The sequence below is a fragment of the Ranitomeya variabilis genome, chromosome 6, assembly GCF_051348905.1.
Source record: "Ranitomeya variabilis isolate aRanVar5 chromosome 6, aRanVar5.hap1, whole genome shotgun sequence".
NCBI classification, from domain to species: Eukaryota; Metazoa; Chordata; class Amphibia; order Anura; family Dendrobatidae; genus Ranitomeya; species Ranitomeya variabilis.
In genome coordinates, this window is record NC_135237.1 from 380,577,360 (window position 1) to 380,592,192 (window position 14,833).

Sequence of the window (14,833 nt, forward strand, 5' to 3'; positions counted from 1 at the left end):
TGTGAAACACCTGAAGGGTTAATAAACTTTTTGAAAGTGGTTTTGAGTACCTTGAGGGGTGCAGTTTTTAGAATGGTGTCACACTTGGGTATTTTCTATCATATAGACCCCTCAAAATTACTTCAAATGAGATGTGGTCCCTAAAAAAAAATGGTGTTGTAAAAATGAGAAATTGCTGGTCAACTTTTAACCCTTATAACTCCGTCACAAAAAAAAATTTTGGTTCCAAAATTGTGCTGATGTAAAGTAGACATGTGGGAAATGTTACTTATTAAGTATTTTGCGTGACATATGTCTGTGATTTAAGGGCATAAAAATTCAAAGTTGGAAAATTGCGAAATTTTCAAAATTTTCGCCAAATATTTGGTTTTTTCACAAATAAGCGCAAGTTATATCGAAGAAATTTTACCATTATCATGAAGTACAATATGTCCCGAGAAAACTATGTCTGAATCGCCAAGATCCGTTGAAGCGTTCCAGAGTTATAACCTCATAAAGGGACAGTGGTCAGAATTGTAAAAATTGGCTCGGTCATTAACGTGCAAACCACCCTTGGGGGTGAAGGGGTTAACAAGTGAAATGCATGCTCAATTTGGTTGAGATCAGGTGACTGAGTTGGCCATTCAAGAATATTCCACTTCTTTGATTTAATTAACTCCTGGGTTGCTTTGGCTTCATGTTTTGGGTCATTGTCTATCTGTAGGATGAAACGACGACCAATCAGTTTGGCTGCATTTGGCTGGATCTGAGCACACAGTGTGGCTCTGAATACCTCAGAATTCATTCGGCTGCTTCTGTCCTGTGTCACATCATCAATAAACACTAGTGACCCAGTGCCACTGGCAGCCATGCATGCCCAAGCCATCACACTGCCTCCGTCGTGGTTTACAGATGATGTGGTATGCTTTGGATCATGAGCTGTACCACGCCTTCGCCATACATTTCTCTTTCTATCATTCTGGTAGAGGTTGATCATGGTTTCATCTGTCCAAAGAATGTTCTTCCAGAACTGTGCTGGCTTTTTTAGATGTTTTTTAGCAAAGTCCAGTCTAGCCTTTTTATTCTTGATTCTTATGAGTGGCTTGCACCGTGCAGTGAACCTTCTGTATTTACTTTCATGCAGTCTTCTCTTTATGGTAGATTTGGATATTGATACGCCTACCTCCTGGAGAGTGTTGTTCACTTGGTTGGCTGTTGTGAAGGGGTTTCTCTTCACCATGGAGATTATTCTTCTATCCTCCACCACTGTTGTCTTCCGTGGACGCCCAGGTCTTTTTGCATTGATGAGTTCACCACAGTGCTTTCTTTCTTTCTCAGGATGTACCAAACTGTAGATTTTGCCACTCCTAATATTGTAGCAATTTCTCGGCTTGTTTTTTTCTGTTTTCGCAGCTTAAGGATGGCTTGTTTCACTTGCATGGAGAGCTCCTTTGACCGCATGTTTACTTCACAGCAAAACCTTCCAAATGCAAGCACCACACCTCAAATCAACTCCAGGTCTTTTATCTGCTTAATTGAGAATGACATAACGAAGGGATTGCCCACACCTGTTCATGAAATAGCCTTGGAGTCAATTGTCCTATTACTTTTGGTCCCTTTAAAAACAGGGTCGCACATGTTAAGGAGCTGAAACTCCTAAACCCTTCATCCAATTTTATTGTGGATACCCTCAAATGAAAGCTGAAAGTCTGAACTTCAACTGCATCTGAATTGTTTTGTTTAAAATTCATTGTGGTAATGTCTATAACCAAAATTAGAAAAATGTTGTCTCTGTCCAAATATATATGGACATAACTGTAGATATATATATATATATATATATATATATATATATATATATATATATATATATATATATATGTTATAGAGGTTTGTACTCACTCCGGATGAGTTAGGCACAGGAAGTGCTTTCATAAAATGTCCAGTCAGGTTTTTTAAGGCTGCATAAATATGAAAACCTCAAATAAGTAAGAAACAGCCGCACTTTGAGTGCGGCTGTTTCTTACTTTTTTGTGACTCCACTGGTTCAGCCTGCACCTATCCGCATTTGACCTGAGTGCACGCCAATGCTATCTCTAAATATGAAAACCTGGCACTCAACTTGATGCTGTGAGAAATAGTTTTAATTTCAAAACTGTAGTACATGTTTCAGGTGTGCATTAAAATACATCCAAAAGTGGGTCTCTAATTAACTCAGACGTCGCCAAAAAACATATCAGAGGATTCCAAACACATGACATCATCATATGGGCAGTCCAGAATTGTTTAAAGGCATAGTAATCTTAGGGTATCTTAGAGTATGTAAACTTTTGTCTTCGCAGTAAGTAATACAAATGCCTTAAAACATTCTTTCTCTCATTATTCTGGCATTTGGCAAATATTAATAATTATGGTAATCCTAACTGACCCAAAATGGGAAAGGTATTATAAAGAAAATACAGCAGCACTGTAAAGGAGCCAAATATATGCAAACACTGGAGACAATGAATCGAAACTGTATTATTATTCAGTAAGATGAACTTACAAAAATGAAGGTTTTTAGAGCATGAATTGGCCAATCCATTTTAGATAGATAGATAAATAGATAGATAGACAGAGATATGCATATACAGTGGGGAAAATAAGTAGTGTATTTAATAAACTTCCGATTTTACAAGTTTTCCCACCTACAAGGAATGGAGAGGTCTGTAATTTTTATTGTAGGCACACTTCAACTGTGAGAGACAGAATCTAAAAATAAAAATTAATATCCATTTGATACAAAAGAAAAACTGAACTTAATATTTGTCACATAAATCTTTGCTTGCAATTACAGAGGTCAGATGTTTCCTGTAGTTTTCAACCAAGTTGGCACACACTGCAGAAGGAATTTTGTCCTACTCCTCCATACAGATTTTCTCAACATCTTTCAGTTTCCAGCTCCCTCCAAAGATTTTCTATTAGGTTCAGGTCTGGAGACTGGCTAGGTCACACCAGAACCTTGAAATGCTTGCCCTGATTGTATGTTTCAGGTAATTGTAATGCTGGAAGACCCCAGCACAACCCATCTTCAATGCTCAAACTGAGGGAAGGAAGTTGTTGGACAAAATCTCACAATACATGAACCTATCCATCCTCTGTTCAATATGGTACAGTTGTACTGTCATTTTTGAAAAAAAGCACCCCTCAAGTATGATGTTTCACCCACCACGCTTCACAATTGGGAAGGTGTTCTTGGTGTTGTACTCATCCTTCTTTTTCTTCCAAACACTGTAAGTGGAGTTAATACCAAAACATTCTATTTTGGTCTCATCTGACCAAATAACCTTCTTCCATGCCCCCTCTGGATCATCCAAATGGTCATTGTCAAACTTATAATGGGCCTGGACTTGTTCTTGTGTGACCTTCCCTATCCTGCAGGACTTTAATCCATGATGGCGTAGTGTGTTAATAAAGCTAATATTTGAGACTGTTGTCCCAGCTCTATTCAGGTAAGTGACCATGTCCTATCATGTAGCTCTGAGCTAATTCTTGACCTTTCTCAGAATTAACCTTACCCCACGAGGCAAGATCTTGCATGGAGCCCATCCAGACCTTGGGCAGGTCTACAATTTTGTCCCTGATATCCATAGACAGCTCTTTGATCTTGGTAGAGAGGTTGGAGTGTGATTGATTGAGTGCATGGACAGGTGTCTTATACAGTTAACAAGTTAAAACAGGTGCAATTAATATAGGTAACGAATGTAGAGTAGGAGGGCTTCTTAAAGAAAAACTAACAAATCTGTGAGAGACAGAGTTCTTGCTGTAAGTAGGTGATCAAATACTTATTTCATGCAATAAAATACATTTTAATTATTTTAAAAATCATACAATGTGACTTTCTCTTTTTTATTTCAAGATTCTGCCTCTCACAATTGAAGTGTAATTGTGAAAAAAGGTGGGAAAACTTGCAACATCGGCAATGTATCAAATCAATGTACTTATTTTCCCCACTGTATGTTGAACCCCAATTTCCTAAATTTGGGATGCTGTACTAAATGTAAAGTAAACAAAAATACAGTGATTTAGAAATTTGTTATAGCCATATTTTAATCTCAACAAAACATAGAGCACATATCATAAGGTAAAAGTTAGTCATTTTAATGAATTCATCATTTTAATGATTTTAAACAGTGACTAACAGACATTGCCACCATTCACTACCTCGAGTGGGCCCCACAGTCTAAATTTCATATAGTTTATGATTGGATTGAGGGCACAAACACAGGGAGAAGATACAAACTATTTGCAAGAAAGAAAGACAAAAGTGGCTGAAAAAAATAGATGAATTGAAAACTCACTTTATTAGGTCAACAAACATATATATATAAAAAAAATCACGAAACAAAGTGATGGCAAGAGTTGATACGTTTTGATCCACAACTGTCTTAATCCTAATTTATCATTGGTCGTTTCTGAACTGAGGACCAAAAAATTGACTTGCAAAAGAGTCATACATGTAAAGCAAGTCATGAAAAAGATCTTTACCTTATCATAAAGTGGCCTTTGAATAATGCTTTCCATCTAGCCTTGACATTATTAAAAAAAGTACATTTCATTTCATCAAAAATTTTCAGAGCAAATACTTTGTTAAAGTGCATGTCATCATTAGCGTGTTTCTAATGTACAAATCAATTTTTTTAAAGATATCTGCAATTTATTGAAGTTCACTTTTCCAATGATTCCATTTATAATCTAATTATTTGAGTCTAATTTACAAGAAATTAGGTATTATTTTATTTTTCTTACCTCATTGTTTGTCTATTTCAACATTGTCTATTTTTTATGTGAAGTGAAATGGAGTTGAAATGACACAAAAGCCGACATACTTACTGCAGTATGTGCCGTGATATACTTTTCTTTAACACTCCAGGGAGTGCTATATTGCTTGATTCTGCCAGAAAAGAAAAGCTGTTCTAATTTCCTAAACCTCGCCAAATAGGTGCATAAGCAAGCTGTTGGATCATCGATGCAATGGATTTACACAGTACACACATGCATCGCTTTTAACTGCCTTAGTTAACTTGCTGGCAAGCTTTGGTATATATGTGTGCGGATATTAAAATGAGAACAATTAGATGTTGCATTTGTACAACCGAGAAGTGTCCTTGTGAAATTCAAGAAAGTATTGTCTCATATTTCAAACAGGTGTATATTTAAGTGGCAGCTGGGAATTGTAAATTTATTTTTTTTAGGTTTATGAGACTTTGGTTCCAAATAAAAACTATGTAATAAACTTGCTTAATGAGTAATACCCATTGTTTCTGTGAGACAACTGCATGCAAATAAGAGACGCAATGGAAACAATAGTATCGACTAACAATGCATATGGCAATCATCAAAATATATTATATACTAATTACAGTTATGTGTTGAGACTCCGAGTGATCTGCGTTTTGGAGAATCAAGGGAAAAGAGAGGTTTTTTTCCCCAAGATACTCATATCTCTGATGCTAACTTTTTCTGCTGCTTTTCTGAAATGGTTTTCATTCATTGTCAGATTTTGAAAAGGATAGTACACATTGATTGTCATATAGACAGCTTAATGGAACAATGAACCATTGAATTAAGTAATTACATATTTTTATACTGTAAAACAAAGTGAGATTGGTAGGTTTTAGGAAGAGCCTGTACAATTAAGAGTAAAATACATGTAATAATATTGAACAACACAATATCAAGCATATCTGAATCTTATACTGTACCAGGCGATGTCTCCGTGTCTTCATCCCTAGAAATGCTATTAGAACATGCCACAAATCAGGGGTCATAAAGTATTTGCCCCAGATTTCAATTGGCAACATATTAAATATCAGTACAAGATCTATTTCAATACCATTTACTTCCCCAAAGACTGTTATAAAAAGGCTGATATAATAACGAGCCAGGTATCTTGGCTTACAGCTAGCAGACAGCTTTTTAAATCTGATGAAAACACTGCATCATTTCCAAAACATGTTACTAATCATTTTTTGACCACTGATGCTGGTGATCAAATGACTTTACCAGTTGCATCATCAGCTTTTCATACAATCATAGAATGTTAGAGTTGGAAGGGACCTCAAGGTTCATCGTGTCCAACCCCTGCTCAATGCAGTGTAGTGCTTTTCTCCTACTTATGCATATTGCCAGTGATCAATTGATGCTTTATTTTCCAGTGGGTAATGCAGCTATCGATCCTGCTCTTTACCATTTATTGTCATTAGTGAAGAACCTGCTTCCATGAAGAATGGCATTTCTTCCATACTTCCACTCCTGCTAGTAATAATGATGATAAACAAAAAAGAGAGTCAATGCCCATAGTGGATTACATACAATCTACACTGGGAGAAGTGACACAATAGATAGATGGTGCTGTTTTTGTCCATTGAACTTGTATCATGTGTTGGTCAAGGGGAATGTAAAAAAAACAAAACTAAATGGACGTACCAAAGGGCCAGTCTCTGCGCATAAAAGAATACATATACATAGTTATTTGACAAGAAGATATGAATGGATTTATTTACAACATTTCCTGAAATTCGCAATTTTACACATATTCAAACATTTTGAAAATTGCTTTGCGGTTCGCAAAAAATTACTTTCTTGGAACCATTTTTCACATTGCTGAAGCATCAGAGAGCAAGCAAATGTTATTTTGTGTTGCCGCGGGGGCTTCCCTCATAATGCCCTACAGCTATGATATTTCTATCATACCTTGCACAGTGGTGGTCAGTAGCTGGGCCATCACAAAGCATTTGTTTCTATTGGAGTGCAGTTTATGCGGTAGAGTCATTTTCCATCTCTAGAATCACTTGGTAAGTTTCTCTCTTATGTAAAATGTAAGCTTTCATAGTCAGCAGTGTACCATCTCTCCTGTAGTGTGTAAACTCTTATGGTCAGCAGGTTCCTCTCTCTTTCTCTCGCTCACCTATAAAGTGTAAGCTCTTATAATTAGCAGGGTTCTCTTTCTATCTTTTCTTCTTCATCTCTAAATTGTAAGCTTTGAGGTCAGGGTGATCGTCTCTTGTTTGTCCGTGAAAATTCAGCTGTTATGCTCATCAGGGTTCACACTCTCTTTCTAGCTCATCTATAAAGTGTACTTTTCATTTGACAATTAAAAGGTATCAATCACTGAGGCCTCTCAAATTTCAATATTTTTCTGTAAAGAGTAAGTTCTTATGGTCAATGAGGTTCTCTATCTATCTTCCCCCCACATGTATTTTACAATAAATTAGAAACTTTCCAGTATTGAAATTAGTGTCAATCTATTCACCGCCAATCAAGTTTTTGGGGAAAATTTGGCAAAGTCAGTGAATTCGCGTTTCAAAAGTTGAAATCTCTAATGATAAGGATAGCTGTAGAGGACACAGCGGAGCTAGAGTTAATGGAGATGTGATTCAAAGAAATAAGTTCTGTAGAACAGGAACTGTACCATGTAGAACTGTGTAGATTAATAAGCAAGTCTGAGTTTTAACACTTGTAAAGATGACCAAAAAGAAGTAGAGAAATTATTAAATCCACTGAATATAAATTTAAATGGGTTTTCCTGCTGACAAAGTTAATTTTAATCACTAGATCTTGGAATAATAAGTTCCACGATTAGTTGTGATTAAAAAAATGTTCCTGAGCTGAGATAATCTTAAAAATGAGTCACTTGTCAGGGAGAGACTAGGTGAGCGAGAGCTAATAACCCGGGCCCCTGCAGTTTCCCTCAGACTAGGGAAATCCTGACTGACCCTCCACCTGGAGTTTACACTGAAGGTGTGCATGTCCAGGCCTCGAACCTCACCCTGTCTCCTGATCTCAGCCCTAGGCTGAAACCTCCACCCACCACCCAGTGAAGATGTTATTCCCCAATACCCACAGTTAGCACAGACAAGGATAAAGGAAAATATACACCATGCCGCAGTCACTCAGGAATACACTATAAATGTGCAGGGCAAAATAAATACAAATATAGGAAGGAGTAAATAAGACAAAGGAAAATACACCACCAGCAACGAATCTCCAACCACCAGCTCTCCTCACCAGACTGAGATAACAACGCACAAGACAGAAGCTATAATCGGCGACGCCCAAAGATCAGGAGAACTATTTAAAGGCAGTGGGCATGGCCCAGCTTCCAATCCAAGGATTAGGTAAATTAACCCCGGAACAGCTAGATAAAATCTAGCAGACGCCAATGAGCAAATAGTGGTCAAAAGCGGAATTACCGCTGTCTGTCGGACGACCTGGTCTGAACAGCGTCCGACATGACATCACTGCTACGAACTGTGTAATGGCTGTTTATGGACATGGTCTTAACCTACCACATCTCCATGGCAGGGGAGAAAGCAAAAGAGTGTACAGACATTACAATAAGGATTGTTACAATTGTTATTATTAATATTATTTTTAGTATTATTACTCTTATGTGGCTACTAAACACACATTTCAGGACCAAAGATATTTTGCTTGGTGACTGAAGGCTAGAAAATTTAGTCATATAGAATCGCTTTCTGGAATTTTTAAACCAGTGCTAAATCAATGTAATATTCTTAGGTTTTTGATAATGTTGCATCAGTCAGTAGACAATATGATATGATACCTGGACAGTACAAAATATATATCAGCCTGCAATGCAATAGTGTAATGAATAGGAGATGTAACGACTACATCTATAGCATATTTAAGGACATATCACATTTTACTAATTCTATTCTACAAACATTTCTGCCTTTAAAAAAAAGTAACAGAAAAGTATTTTAAAAATAAATTCTTACTACTGCTATTAATGGTCTCACTTTTATTAAGTTTTATAAGGTTATTATTTAATTATTTAGTTGGAAAAGATTAAAATACATTGCTAAAAATAGTTATATTAAAAACACATTGTAAATTAGTTTTAGTCTGTGCACAATTCTCTCGTATTGTTTTAGATTTTAATTTTTTCCAGTGACAGTGCCTTTGTGCATAATTCCAGCTCAAACATATTCACATTATTAACTTTTCTAAGTTTATTAGTCTCACTGCTAATGAAATCATTCATCCTTTGCAAATGCACATGGCTCCCTAATGAAACTTCACTAGATGGATCAGCAGTTAAGTGAGGACAACCAACTGTTTATACCAGACCGTATTCTTCTTCTCACCATACTGTATGATAAAGACATGAATGTCAGTTTGAAACAATTACTCAAAAGATCGAAAATCTGCCATGGAAAAAATGACTGGATTTTACATTTATGATCTGCACTTTATAACTCGATGAAAGCATAAAAACAGGAATATACTTATTGTCATGGATTTATACTTCACCATTATTAGAGCAAGCTGGAAAGGTGGTTACTAATTTCATTTCATCTAACGGTAATTATCAATGTTTTCAAATCACTTCATTTTAGCTTACCTTTAAAGAGCCCCTGAACTCAAATAATGAAAAATGGACTCCTGTTCTCCTATGATTTTGTGAACATTTTTACCCTACATTGTATTGTATTGTACCAAATGACAACAAATGCCTTCAAGTTCAACAAATGCTCTCATCTTTTCTCTGTTTCTACTCAGCCTGTCCTTTTATTAAAGTTGTCAGAGGGCAGTTCATCTAACTTTTTCCATCATGTCCACAATATAAAACTTCGTCACATATAGTGGATATAAACAGCCAGCAAATCCCTCTTAAGATGCCCCTATAATCTGTACAATTCAGTTGTAAAACAACCTAAAGTCTTTTTAGATGGAAAAGCAAAGAACTAAAGTAATGCAACTGTTAGACGTCGGTATTTTCCCGCTGTGTGGGATAGATCCCCAGCATCATCTGGTGCTGTGGTCCCCCATTCTGGTACAGCCTCTGGGATTGCTGCTCAGCACAAAAATCGGTCCCATTGTCCTGCTCAGGCTCATGGCATACATTTGGTTATTGCTGGCTCTCCAGTCAAGTCTATGGTAACCAGTGATATGCAGGTGAAGCCTTGCGCTTTAGAGTCTAAGTCCAGCGATCACCTTATTGAGCATGTCAGTGATGTGGCGTCTTTTTATTGATAAGTAAATGACCCAAAACAGGGTCATATTTCAAGATATACCAGTATTTTGAGAGCACAGTTCTTATAGCTTTATTTCCCCTATGCAGCCACAAAGTTCAATTTCCAGCTGTCATCACTTTTTTCTTTACCAATGGTCAAATTATCCCCTTTCCTATTTTTTCCTTTTAAACATTTCTGGGCACGGTTAAAAGGCTATTCACTATTACTAGTAGGAATTGTATTGTGTTTTTATGTACCTGAAGAAGGATATATACTGAATCCAAAACGCATTGTATCTCCTCTTATCAAATAATAAAAAAGAAAAAGTTCAAAATATCACTTTTGGATGTGAGTCCTGGAAAGCGCTGCCGTTCATGGGCTGGATGTGTTCGTTTTGATTTACTTGCACTGTGTGAGCCTGCATTTGGCTGTTTCACTTGGATGCACTGATACAAGCTGCAAACCCTGTCCATTGAAAAGTATCCCAGAGGAATTTTGAGGATACACGGTCTAAAAGCCATATCAGTCATCTATCAAGTGAGTGCATGAAGTTGTGCACCCGTCGGAAAATCCACAATCAATGATGGTTTTGGGAGCCATGTCATCTGCTGGTGTAGCTTCACTGTGTTTATTCAAGACCAAAGTCAGTGCAACCATCTACCAGGAAATTTTGTAGCACTTTATGCTTCCCTCTGCCAACAAGCTTTTTTGAGATGGACATTTCATCCTCCAGCAGGACTTGGCACCTGTTCACACTGTCAAAAGTACCAATACCTGGTATAAAAACAACAGTATCACTGTGCTTGATTGGCCAGCAAACTCACCAGACCTTAACCATTGTCAAGGAGATGAAAGACATCAGACCCAACAATACTGACGAGCTGAAGGCTGCTATCAAAGCAACCTGAGCTTCCATAACACCTCAGCAGTGCCACAGGCTGATTGCCTCAATGCCATATCGCATTGATGCAATAATTGATGCAAAAGGAGCCCCATTAACAAAAATAAACACTTGAAATAGATCACTCTATTTGTAATGACTCTATCTAATATACAAGTTTCACTTTTTGTATTGAAGAATTGAAATAAATTAACTTTTTGATGATATTCTAATTTTGAGAGATGCACCTGTAGCTCTTGGCAGGCTGCTGGACCAATTTTCTTCATTTCATCAATTTTTGACGGACTTCCAGTTCTAGGTAATCTCACTGTTGTGCCAAATTTAAAGCACTTCTTGATGACCATCTTCAAAGTGTTGCTGGGTATATTGTAACAATTATGAAGATACTATGGAATCTGATTGCATAGGATTAAAAAAATATGAGACCAAAGGTGAAACACATATACTGTATTAACAAGCAAAGAGTATAACATAAACTAACAGAGACAATCCTGAAATTACAGCGCAGTGACAACAGCACAAAAACTAAAATATCCAGCAGTTATATAAAGCAGAGTGTGACTGGCACCTAAATGTGAGAGTCCAGAAATATGCAGACAGTGGAGCCAACACCTTTCATAGAAGTCCAGAAATATGCAGGTGGTGTACAGCAAGGAGAAGCTTTTTTCAGTGTACTTCTTTTGGGGCTGAAAAGTCCCGCTAAAGTCCAGCACCGCAGCCCACACAAACACAGTCCTAGAATTAACACTCTGATAGTTATGTCAAAAATTCTTACGGACCACAGCAGTTTCAGAAATGTATAACTCTTCTCTTAGAAGTCCGGACAATAGGTAACCACAGCCAGGATCAGGAAGCAGCACAGAGGACTGTTGGCAGCTGGAAGTGATGAAGCAAAGCACCGAGTAACGAGCAGCAGTGGGAACTACAGAAGAAAGCCAGGAGGAAGCTCAGGAGCAAACAGCAGCAAAATGCTCAGGCAAGGAGTATCTCCCGTCCTGGACATAAATAACAGGATTGACAGGAAGTTCAAGGACAGGGAGAAGTACCAGACTCCATCTTGGACAAGGGCAAAACAGGCTGCATGGAACATCTGGAAACCTTACATATATCTTATGGTTTTCAAAAAATGTATACCTGTTGGCTGTATGGAGCTTGGCACATATGGCTGACTTTATGTACTGCTGCCTTTCCCGTGAGCCTCTTGCCATATTTATCTTGACCAAAAAAGAGCAATGGTTGTTCACCCTGCTAAACCCATGCACCAAGGAGAACTTTGTATCTCTCTTTCCTGAGGCAGAGAGGACTTCTAAAATTGTGCTATACCAGAACGTCATTGTGGAAAATATGTTGAAATCAATCCCATCAGACAACGCAAGCAGCAGGGAGCAAGTTTCCTTGTCCAACTAAGGAGGAGAGGTGAGGGAGACACAGCAGAAAGAGGGGTACACTGCCAAAGGCCAGGGCCAGTTTCATGACACCATCACATTGTCCAGTGCTGGATGACCAAGCATTTTTTACAATGAGGGAAAAGTTTTTAAAGATGGTTAAGCAATACCTGGCTGACAAAACCAGTGTACTCCCTAATTCCTCTGCGACCTTCAACTATTGGGTCTCACATCTGGACACCTGACATGAGCTGTCCCTCTATGCCTGTTAAATGTTGTACTGCCCTGCTGTAAGCATCTTGTGTGAGTGAGTTTTTAGTGCCACCTGGGGGGTCATAACAGACAAGCCCTTTCGCCTGTCAGCAGAGAATTCTGAAAGGTTCACTCTGATAAAAATGAACAAAGCCTTAATCATTCCCCACTTTTCACACCACCAGATAACAGCAGCACATAAAGTGTTTTTAATGTTCAATATTTTAAAGAGACCCTCCTGTTCTGACTTCAAGGGTGTATGGATGACCCTGCTTCTAATTTTTGGCAAGCTTTGCACTTAGTGCACAGCCTTCATGAGATCTTCTTGCTTCCTTCATAAATTACATTGAAATTTCCAATTGTTTTATTAAAAAAAATAATAAAAATGCAAACATTTTATAAATATGATTCATGGCAGATTTTTCCATTATGTCCATCATGTTTACAACGTGGAAATTCATCACATATAGTGGATATAAAAAGCGTGCAAATCCCTCTTTGCTATATTAAATTATTTTATTTTAAAAAAATAATAAAATTGCAAAAATGTTATAAATATTTTTAATAAATTTAATTTTGATATACTTGAATTGTTATCAGTAATAACAGAAATCCCAAATACATATTGACAGACCGGGGTAAAAACATGCATGTCATGTGCCCCCGGACTACCTATACCCACTCCATAGAATTCATATAGAAAAAGGAGGACAAGGAGCATACACAGGGAATATAAATATAAAAAAGTATCTTTATTAATCCAAATATAAATTAAAACGTCTTTCAGTAACATATCACATTACACAATCTTTTCCAATCCAATGCAGAAAGAACCATCCGCCCTTATCATCCCCAACAGAGAGTAATCAGTAGGAGAATGTCCATACAAAATATATACCAGGTAAGCCTATGTAAAAAACTGTACTATATAGCATGGCCCCAGGTGCCCACATAGGAGAGAGACCATCAATCATCCTGGGCGCTGCATCATATAAAAATAGGCTTCCCGGAGGATGGGTGAAGAGGGAGGAAGCCAGATAGGAACCCTGACATGCGTTTCGTGGCACTGCCACACCGCTTTATCAAGGGGATGACAATTGGATCATTCAGGACCTTCTAATACCTTGCCGATCCCGGTCACATGTGAGCCCACGGCCAATCATAGTGTCACAATTGGCCCATGTGCACTGTGATGGCCAGGTCCTTGAGTGCAGACAGGGCATCAGACCCAGCGCACATGCGCCGGGGGAATACCCCAGAGCGGGCGCACAGAGCACGAAGTCGCCCACCCACACCCAAGAGCCGGCCATTTACAGTACGAAGCGCACAGCCATAACAAGAGAATCACAGTGATGGAAATATCATAACTGTACATGAATAAAGAAGCGTGCCATAAGAACATCTTAATAGGTAATCATTTACAACCATATTAAAAGAGATCTTAATATGCACATATAATACGAGTAAAAAAAGGAAAAGTTCAAATACATAGTAATCCATTCACTTTGTGCAGACAATCCATCATCATAGATCGAGACATAGCATATTCTTATCCAGGATCAATGGTTGTGGTCCCAAATGGTAGAGATGGTAATTTATTTCATAGGTCCGCAAGGGGCAGATGAAGGTCATGTCAGAACCCCAAAATCAAGAGGTTACTGATAATAAAGAAAGAATAAAGAAACAAATTAAAAACATATTAAAAACAAAAACAAAATAAATCCGGCGAGGAGCAATGGGGCACAACATGATGGGAAAAAAGAACCAACAAGCAAGAAAAATCCACATTGAGGAGATATTAAAGGTAAGGGGCAAAGCTCAGAGATTCGTTAAGGCCCTTCGGAATCATAGTATCCAACAGGACAATCCATTTGGTTTCAATCTGTGCCAAATGTTTTTAATTATCACCTCCCCTAATACCCAAATGGAGTGCGTCGATTCCCCTTATCTGAAGCAACCTTTCATCACAATTGTGATGTAGCCTAAAATGGCGAGGGATCGTTTTTAAATCAGCAATGTCTGACCCTGTCCTGGCCGCGCCAATGCCCCGCACATGCTCCCGCACATGAACTCTAAGTTCCCGAGTGGTAAGTCCCACATATACCTTAGAGCATGGACATGTGGCATAGTATATCACGTTCATAGTGCCACAGGTTATAGGTTGTCTTATTTGAAATTCTTTGGAACTATCACTAGAAACGAAATTAGAGCAGTGCAGGACATTGGCGCAGGCAAGACAGTGCCCACACAGAAAGGAGACAGGACAAGGACCACCTGTACCAAAAAGTTTTTTG